The 10,465-nt window shown below is 37.5% G+C and overlaps 1 long non-coding RNA gene across 1 annotated transcript in view; it reads right to left on the bottom strand.

Annotated features, from left to right (window-relative positions):
• Positions 1 to 10,465, bottom strand: part of LOC103731776 — a 37,521-nt gene that overhangs the window by 7,865 nt on the left and 19,191 nt on the right. The window lies entirely within an intron of this gene.

The raw sequence follows: 10,465 nt of genomic DNA, 5'->3' as shown, positions 1-10,465 counted from the left end.
GAAACACAAAATTAGAGAACACAAACAGCAATCAAAATGATGGCAACCAACACAAATCTTTCAATAACTACCTTAAATATCAATGGACTGAACTCCTCAGTCAAAAGACAGGCTACATGAATGGATTAAGAAACAAAATCCATCTCTTTGCTGTCTGCAAGAAAGCCATCTCACCATCAAGGACAGGTAGTACCATGTAAAAAAATATTCCAAGCAAATGGCACTATGAAATAAGCAGGGGTTGCAATTCTAATATCTGACAAAATGGACTTCAAAGTAGAACTAATTAGAAGAGATAAGGAGGGTCACTTCATTTTGATCAAAGGAACAGTTAACCAAGAAGATATTACAATCCTTAACATATATGCACCAAATTCTGCTGCACCTGAATTCATAAAATCAACACTACAGGACCTAACACTGCAACTCAAGACCCTGGAAAGGCAAGAACAAATGAAACCCAAACCCAGCAGAAGAGATAACAAAAACAAGAGCAGAAATAAATGAAATAGAAAAAAAGAAAACAATACAAAGAATCAATGAATCTAAGAGGTGGTTCTTTGAAAAACTAAACAAGACAGACAGACCCTTAGCCCAGTTAACCAAAAGAAAAAGCAAATTCAAATCAACAAAATCAGAGATGAAAGGGGAAACATCACCACAGATACCCAAAATATCCAGATGATTAAAAGGGAATATTTTAAAAACCTATATGCTACCAAATTTTACAATCTAAAAGAAATGCATGGATATCTAAAATCATGGGAACCACCAAAGTTAAACCAAGAAGAGATCAAGAGTTTAAACAGACCCATAAAATATGAAGAAATTGAAAGTAATACAAAGACTCCCAACTAAAAAAGGCCCAGGCTCAGATGGATTTACAGCAGAATTCTTCCAGACATTTAAAGAAGACCTCCAATCAATACTACTTAAATTATTCAATTGACAGAAACAGAGGAAGAATTCCCAAATTCCTTCTATGAAGTCAGCATCACTCTAATACCACAGCCAGGTAAAGATACAACCAAAAAAGAAATCTATAGACCCATATCCTTATTGAACATAGATGAAACATTCTGAACAAAATACTTGCAAACTACATACACATCAAAAGGATCATCCACCATGATCAAGTTGGCTTTATTCCAGAGATGCAGGGATGGTTTAATATACTCAAGTCAATAAACGTCATTAATCATATAAATGGACTCAAGACAAAAAACACATTGTCATCTCAATAGATATAGAAAAGGCTTTTGACAAAATTCAGTATGCATTTATGTTCAAAGTCCTAGAGGGAATTGGGCAGGAGGGAACATACCTCAACATAATTAAAGCTTTATACAACAAACACACAGCCAACATCATTCTAAATGGAGAAAAACTGGAAGCATTCCCAGTAAAATCAGGAACCAGAGAAGAATGTCCACTATCTCCACTCCTTTTCAACATAGTGCATGAAACACTTGCTAGAGCAATAAGACAGGAGAAGGAAATTAAAGGAGTACTAACTGCAAAAAGAAGAGATCAAATTACCACTTTTTGTAGATGATATGATTAGCTGAGCAGGGGCCAGGGGAGCAGGTCAGTAAGCAGTGATCCTCCATGGCCTGTGCTCCAGTTCCTGCCTCCAGGTTTCTTCCCTGAGTTCCTCCCTTGGGTTCCCTGATGAATTGTCACCCAGGAGATGTAAGCTGAATAAACTTTTCCCTCCCCAAGTTGGCAGTGGTCAGAGTGTTTTGTCACAGCAATGAAGAAACAAACTAAGACAGACATCAAAGATCTCTACAATGAAACTTTAAATCATTAAAGAAAGAGATTGAAGACGACACCAGGAGATGGAAGGACCTTCCATGCTCATGGATTGGAAGAATTAATATTGTAAAAATGACCACCCTACCAAAAGCAATATATAGATTCAATGCAATCCCAATAAACTCCCCCTGGTACACTTCACAGAATTAGGAAAAACAATCATTTAATTCATATGGAAACACAAAAGACCCTGGATAGCCAAAGCAACCCTGACCACAAAGAGCAATCCTGGGGGGATTACTATATCAGATCTCTAAGTATACTACAGATCTATAATCTTAAAAACAGCATGGTATTGGCACAAAAATAGACAGATCAATGTATCATCATTGATAATCCAAACCCAAGTATATGCAATTTCAGCCACCTGATATTTGACAATGGTGCCAAGAACACACAATGGAGGAAAGACAGCATCTTCAACAAATGGTGCTGGCAAAACTGGATCTTCACCTGTAGAAGAATGAGATTAGATCCTTATCTTTTGCGTTGTCCAAAACTCCAAATGAATCAAAGATCTCAATGTGAAACTGGAAATCCTGAAACTATTAGAAGAAAATATTTGCAGTAACTTATAAGCTATAGGTATAGGAAAGGATTTTCTAAATCAGACAGCAGCTGCTCAGGAATTCAGGTCAACAATCAACAAGTGGGACCTCATTAAACTAACAAGTTTCTGTACAGCAAAAGAAACAATGAAAAAGTAAAGAGAAAAACCACAGAATGGGAAAAAATCTTCACCAGTGACACATCTGACAGGGGTTTAAAATCCAGAATATTTTTTATACTCAAAAAACAAAGAATTGAGAAACCAAATGACCCAATTAAAAGATGGGCTAAAGATCTAAACAGAGAGTTCTCAAATGAAGAAATAAAGATGACTAAGAAACATCTCAAAGAGTGTTCATCATCATTAGTAATTAGGGAAATGAAAATTGAAACTACCCTAAATTATGACCTTACCCCAATCAGACTGGCTTAGATCAAGAGAACTAATGGTACCAAATGCTGGCAAGGATGTGGAGAAAGGGGAATGATCATTCACTGTTGGTGGGATTGCAAACTCGTGCAACCTCTATGGAAACAGTGTGGAGAACTCTTAAAAAACTAAAAATGAACCTACCATATGACCCAGTTATTCCACTCCTTGGCATATGCTCAAAGGACTCATCCTATTGTAGAGACACTTGTACAACCATGTTTGCTGCTGTTCTTTTCACACTAGCTAAGAGATGGAAGCAACCTAAGTGCCCCTCAACTGACGAGTGATTAACAAAAATGTGGTATATTTACACAATGGAGTTCTATTCAGCAATAAAGAAAGATGAAATCATGAAATTTACAGATAAATGGATGGATCTACAAACTGGTTTACTAAGTGAAGTAACACAGACTAAGGAAAAAAACAAAGGGAATATGTTCTCCCTCATATGTGGATCCTAGAACTAAACCCTGATAAGTGAGCATGTATGCAGATATAACTACAGGAACCAGGACAATTTAAGTGTCCCTCAATTGATGAGTGGATAATGAAAATGTGGTTCATTTATACAATGGAGTTTTACTCAGCAGAAAGATGAAATCATGAAATTTGCAGGTAAATGGATGGAACTAGAAACTGTTATACTAAGTGAAGTAACACAGACTCAGAAAAAATAATTGACATATGTTCTCCCTCATATGTGGATCCTAGCACCAAATCCTTTTAAATTCCAGGCCCTTTTATTAAGATGATGCTATACAGCATTCCATTCTGCATGAAATAACTACGATCATCATGACTTCAGCTGAGCCTGATTGCTAAACATTGTCACAATTGGGATTACTGACGGTTGTGCTCATTCATTAAAGGAGGGCCAAACAGGGTCATTGGACCCTTACTGCACTATCCAGCCACTCTTTCCAGCCAACTGTATGTAATTTGACCCTAAGCACACAGCCTCCTGGATTTTGGGAGGACTAAAATATAGAATCTGGGAAGCCTAGGAAGAGAAGGCATGACCCATGCTGTGTAAAGGCTTTCCAGTGTGCAATACCCTCAGGTCATACATACACCTCAGCAAACCCTCAGTTACCTTGAAGCCTTTGAGAGGGAACCAACACTGATTCTAACCACAACAGCTATCAAAATACCTGAAAGCAAATCCTGAATCCATCACTCTAGAGTCCAGCCTTTGAAGACAAAAGAAAATTGAAGAGGAACCCAATAGAGGGAAGCTTTTGGAAGCCCTTGACAAGAAATTCCAATGGACTTTCATATGAACATTTGAAAATTGTCCTGTTCTGACATTTTTCTAGTTCCCTGTCTAGAACTTGAAATGCTAACTACTCTTGCTTTTACTTCTCCTTCACATCTCCTATTCATGATTCAAAGACTTTCTTTTCCTCCTCAAGATGAGAATTAGGCAATTTGAGAGTTCTTGAGATAGACCCACTGAAGGGGTACTCCAATTGCCTCATCCTGCTTACCTATTTAGCATGGAAGAAGCCAGAACAGTCTGTGTCCCTATCCCCAATTGGCAATTTGGGTAACCTCTTCAGAGAATGGTGTGATAAGAATAGGGGGTAGGCAGGACCTTTGACTTATCTTCACATAAATGGAACTGATAAAAGAAAGGAGCCAGGAGCACCTCCCAAGCCCATGTGACCCCTGAGGAACAGATCCTCAATAACTTAGTTTATATGGGCCAGCTGCATGGTCTTAAACACCCAAAAGGAAAGCATAACCAAAGATTAAAGTGATCAGGATATTTCTTTAAGAGATCAAGGGATTACACTTCCCAGACATTAGACTTAAGTCTATGTAAAAATTTATTTAGATAAATATTTCTCATTGATGATTTTGTTCCTAACCAGAAAGTGCTGCTCAGATATAAGACTTCAAATCTTGGTCTCCAATACTGTAGTGCCCACCTGTAGCTAAGGAAGGCAACCAGTTATTGTTCTAAAATGATGGATAAATTTGTTTTCTCCCCCATCTAGAAGCCTTTGAGGGGGAACTGACACTGATTCTAACCACTCCAACAGCTATCAAAATACCTGAAAGCAAATCCTGAATCCATCACTCTAGAGCCCAGTGTTGGAGACAATATAAAATGAGAAGGATGAGAGGGATGTTTTTGGAAGTGCTTGTCAAGAAATTCAAATTGACTCATATGAACATTTGAAAATACCCTGTTCTGACATTTTTTTTCTAGTTGCCTGTCTAGAACTTATAATACTAATTACTCTTGCCTTTACTTCTCCTTCACATCTCCTATTCAGGATTCATGGACTTCCTTTTCCCCTTAGAGATAAGAGTTATGCAATTTTGGAGTCTTTTAGATAGACCCACTGACGTGGTACTCCAATTGCCTCACCCTGTGTCCCTGTTCAGAGGATGGTATGATAAGAATAGGAGGTAGGAATTGGCTAGGCAGATAGGGTAAAAAGACCCCAAAGAAAAATAGCCAGTTTCTTGGTTAAAAGTCAAAATGTCCTTGGGCGTACTCTGTTCCAAAGGCCAAAAATATTGAAAGAATTTGGGAGCTTGTATCTAATCCTTAAAAGATTTTAGGGTTACCTCTTCAGAGGGAGGAATGTTAAGAATAGCCAAGAGCCACATAAAAATAAATAAAACAAAGAAGAAGAAAGAGTACATGAAGTTAACAGAAAAATAGTGATGGGGAGATATGGGAGGAGTTAGAGGGGAGGGAGTAGGCATGGCTTTGATTAAAACACCTTATATGCATGTATGAAATTCTCAATAAATTATTTATTTAAAAAATGAGTTTTTCTGCCTAGCTAGTTTTAGAAAACCAGAGGAAACCATATTAGGCCAACAACCTACTGACAAATTATATATACAACCAGATCAAAGAATGTAATATATGTCTAGGCAAGGTTTATCTGAGAGTGTTTTGCCTTTGACCATGTTCTATCTACATGGCACATGGTAATTAAAAGAACCAGACTTGTGGAACTAACCTTCTTGGATGTTTAACAGCCATACTATGAGGCCTATACTAATTTGGACAGAGGGACATAAAGGACGATTTTTGCTCCTTTCCCTCCTAGGTTGACTAAGTTCCAGGGGACTATGAGTATCTCTCAAAAAGTCCTGTACCTGTGATAAGTTACCTGTCCTTTTGATCAAGGAGGTTGAGAAGACCCCACCAGATGGACCTGAACTAGTGTCCAGTCTACAAAGAGGACAGTCAACACAGAGGAAACATTTCCTCTATGATCCCAGGTGAAGCCAGTCATGGTCAAGCAGGACCATTGGCTTATCTTCACATAGACAGAACTGGTAAAATAAAGGAGCCAGGAGCGCCTCTCAAGGAGCTCATGTTACCCCTGAGGAACAGATCCTCAATCAACCTCAAGAGTAAAAATAAATTGGTTTATCTTGGCCAATTGTAGGGTCTTAAACACCGAAAAGGAAAGTATAACCACAGATTAATGGGGCAAATATAATTTTTAAGAGTCTATATGTATAGCTAAAGGCTACATAACAAGAAACAATGCCAGACAGGAGATACCTTCCTTTGAGTTATTGGCCAGGGTGGCCCAAAAGACTCCCAGACAGTAACCCAGCATAGAACTGGGAAAATGAACAGCAGAGCCCAATCTTATCTAAAGGCATATTGACAACTGTATGATGCTACATGAGGAACAGCTGATCTTCCTAAAACAAGGCTCTCTAGATAGGTCGACTAGATTCAGTAAATGGACAAGCACTCAGAATGGCTGGGGGTACCAACAACACAGTGGACAGTAACAGGGATGATAGAGTGTATGGGCTCCAGCATGTGGGAGGGGGGAGGCTATGGGAGGGTGCCATTTGGGAAGTGGGTATATAGATGAATAAGATTGTGTGGGATGTTCTGTATGATACACACACACACACAACCAACAAATTAAAAAAAAGACTTTTATTTGAGGAGGAAGCATAAAAATGTACTTCATGTTAAATAGTAGAGGTGATAAACATTACCAGTGAAATCTACCTGATGATTTTATATCCATAGTCAGTAACTAAGGACCTGAGTGTAATCGACTGTGACTAATAATAATCAGATACATAGAGATTAAAGACACATGTGCAAACATCTAAGTGTTAGTAGCATTAAAAATGTAGTAAACAGCATATTTTAAAATAAAATGAAGATCTTCTTTAAAGGGTAAAAACTCAATTTTATGTCTTACAGGGCTTATACTGAATTCAATATTGTATAACTGTATTAATTCAACTGTGAACCTAAAAATTTACAGCCACTTTTGAAAGAGATGTATCCTTGCTCTGGAATGTGTTACTGAATATGTTCAAGCTGTAATGAAATGCTTCTTCTAATCATGTGGTTATTAAAAAAATAAAAGAATTTCTGTATGAAACACTGTACTTCAAAATGAAATGGAAATTTTTTAAAGGTTAAAACTTCATTCAATTTTACATCTTATAGGCTTTATACTGAGTTCAATACTGTATAACTGTACTAATCCAACTGTGAACCCAAAAATTTACAGCAAATTTTGAAAGAGATGCATCTTTTCTCTGGAAATTGTTACTGAATATGTTAATGCTGTAATGAAATGTTTCTTCTAATCATGCGGTTATTAAATAATTTTAAAAAAGATATTCTCATTTCTCAAATTATACTACCTCACAGGATATAAGAAATAAACTCATAGCAATGTGTTAAAAAAAAGAAAGCAGAGTTTTTAAAAAATATTTTTGTTATTTTAAATCAGGTCTCTCTACATAGCCCCCATTGGTCTGGGACTTAGTATGTAGACCTGGCTGACCTCAGACTTGTGGTGGTCCTCTTGCTTCTGCATCAGTAGTACTGGAATAAGAGATGTGTGCTACCACACTTGGCTGAAACCATACATTTTTCAGATACAATATAAATTTTTAATTGAGCAATAATAAACTTTCAAACAGATCCCATGGTATTAAATTTCCAATCTTTTACATTCTAAGTAATTTTATGGTACATTACCTATCATGAATGTAAATTATGAAAGAAGTTCACTTGCATCAAACATACTTAAACGAAAAACATGAACATTTTTTTTTCAAATTGACACACCATCATATAAATGTGCACTTAAATGTTTAACATACATGGCTGTTAATGGTAGGTGTAACATTATGTATATTAAAATGAGGATATCATTAGATTTTTCTAACAATGATTAGGAAACTGAAAATCAGTAGGAATAGAGAGTTAAGTAACTGAAAGCCCTATAGAAGTTGTGTACAAGCACATTATGACAAAACTTACTAGAACCAGTTTCTTCAGACATGAATCTTTTTTTTTTTTTGGTCTTTTTGAGACAGGGTCTCCCTGTAGCCCCAGCTGGCCTGGAACTCACTATGTAGACCAGGCTGGCCTTGAAGTCACAGAGATCTGCTTGCCTTTGCTTAATGCGTTCTGGGATTAATGGTGTGTGCCACATGCTCAGCTCAGGTCTGACTTTTGAAAATGTAAATTATTATTCTATTAGAAAATTACAGCCTTTCATGTATGTTTTACTAAATCTCAAAAAATCGAGTCCATTATATATTTTGTATAATTAATTAATAACATGGAAAAACAATATTGACTGTTCAACCACATGATATGGTTCTGAAGCTTCTACTCACAGCTAACTTAGCTTTTCAAAAGAGAAAGTGTATTTTTGAGTCAGGCTTCTTGTATTCCATGTGAGGACTGTATAATTCTCTGATAGTTCCTGCACTGTCCTCCCTTCCTCTACTACAGTACTACAGGGATGGGTTTGTTGCCATTCCCACTAGACAGAGCCTGTACCCCACATCCTTTTACCCACCCTCCAGTGAAATACAGCAAGGAGGGAGCTGCAAGAAGTAGCTTCCGTGGCAGCCAGAGAAGAGTAAAGCCACAATCTTTCTCTGGCTAAGGCAGCATCTTTCCTGTCACATCTAGTACCCTGTTCCTTTCCTTACTGCAACATTTTTGGCTAGGATGGCATGTTCTTGAAATTACAGCAGGACTAAACTGAAAGTACATTCATAGCCATGACCTCACACTTTCTGTGCTATGATGAATGTGCCTCTACCCCTTCCAAGATGTATCTGTGTTAATTAGCACCTTTACAGTAGGGACCACATATGAGAACTCTTACTGTGGTGCTGAAAAACATCGGCACTATCTTGCATTTTGGAGATACATTTTAAAGTATAGATTACAAAAACTAGTGTGGAATGAAAATAAAAATACAATGATAAAAACAAAAGACACACCCTGTGTTATCAGTCAAGGGATGCCTTAAAGCAAAGTCTGTATGACATTTTCTTTTTTCTTTTTTTTTTTTTGGTCTTTTTGAGACAGGGTCTCCCTGTAGCCCCAGCTGTAGCCCCAGCTGTCCTGGAACTTACTATGTAGACCAGGCTGGCCTTGAACTCACAGAGATCCGCCTGCTTCTGCCTCACGAGTGCTGGGATTAAAGGCGTGTGCCACCACGCCCAGCACACATTTTCTTATCTTATAAAGCATCAGCCAAGGCAAAGGCTCAGAGCAAGGAACAATAGACCATCAATCCAAAGAAATAAGAAATACGTGGGACTGAAGAGATGGCTCAGTGGTTAAGAGCACTTGTTCTTCTCAAGGACATGAGTTTGGCTTTCAATACCCAAGTCAGGTGGTGGCTCACAACCACCTGTAACTTCAACTTTAAGGAATCCTACATGCCATCAGGACTATGAGGGAGGTGGGGTCTCACATGCATATGCATTCATTCACACACAATAAAAAGAAAAATAAGAAGAATTAAGATACTAATACATGATCATATATTCAAACGATATCACCTTGAAAGACCACAGAGAACTTGAAATTTTATCATTCCATTTAAATTATGCTTATGTATGTGACAAAAAAATGTTGTCACTGTACCTCCTCCACACACCAGCCATTCTGCTGACTCATCCACTCCAACCAAATGCACCTGCACACACACATACACACACACACACACACACACAAATCCAATTTATGAGATCCATTGCCATTTCTTCTGTTTATATTTAATTTTTGTGTGTGATTTTTTGTTACAGAAAAATATGGATTGCTTCAAAAATTTGCAAGCAATATTCTGTGCAAAATTTGCACAGATGCCATGCTAATCTTCTATCATTTCAGATTTAGTATAGGTCCTTCCAAAGCCCACAATAACTTCCCTTTCTTACAGTCATTTAGTCATTTTCAATACCCCATTTTTTCTTCTATAATTTTAATAGGCATCAGAACTCACATTGTTCTGTTCCTTCCAACAAGTCAAAAAAACTGGCAGATCCAAATCACCACTGTTTTTCATAACTACCTAACAGAATGAACTCCTACTGTCACTCCCACATAACCTTCTGATCTGCATATTGATTATATCAATGGCCTTCATTCCCTAAATACCCCAGTGCCAGGCAGATACCTAATGAAAACTCCCTTAGGGCTGTGCTCCAATGCAACATTCCCTAAACACACACACACACACACACACACACACACACACACAGAGTGGGGGGAGAGAGAGAGAGAAGTCACTAGTTCATAATCATATATTCAAATTACATCACCATGAAAGATCAGAGAACTTGAAATTTTATCATTCGAATTAAACTGTACATCTGTATGCGACAAAAAGTGCT

Source organism: Nannospalax galili, unplaced genomic scaffold (genome assembly GCF_000622305.1).
Source record: "Nannospalax galili isolate Female #2095 unplaced genomic scaffold, S.galili_v1.0 scaffold275, whole genome shotgun sequence".
Taxonomy (NCBI): Eukaryota; Metazoa; Chordata; class Mammalia; order Rodentia; family Spalacidae; genus Nannospalax; species Nannospalax galili.
Note: the sequence above shows the minus strand (reverse complement) of the source record. Positions and strands in the feature narration are given on the sequence as shown.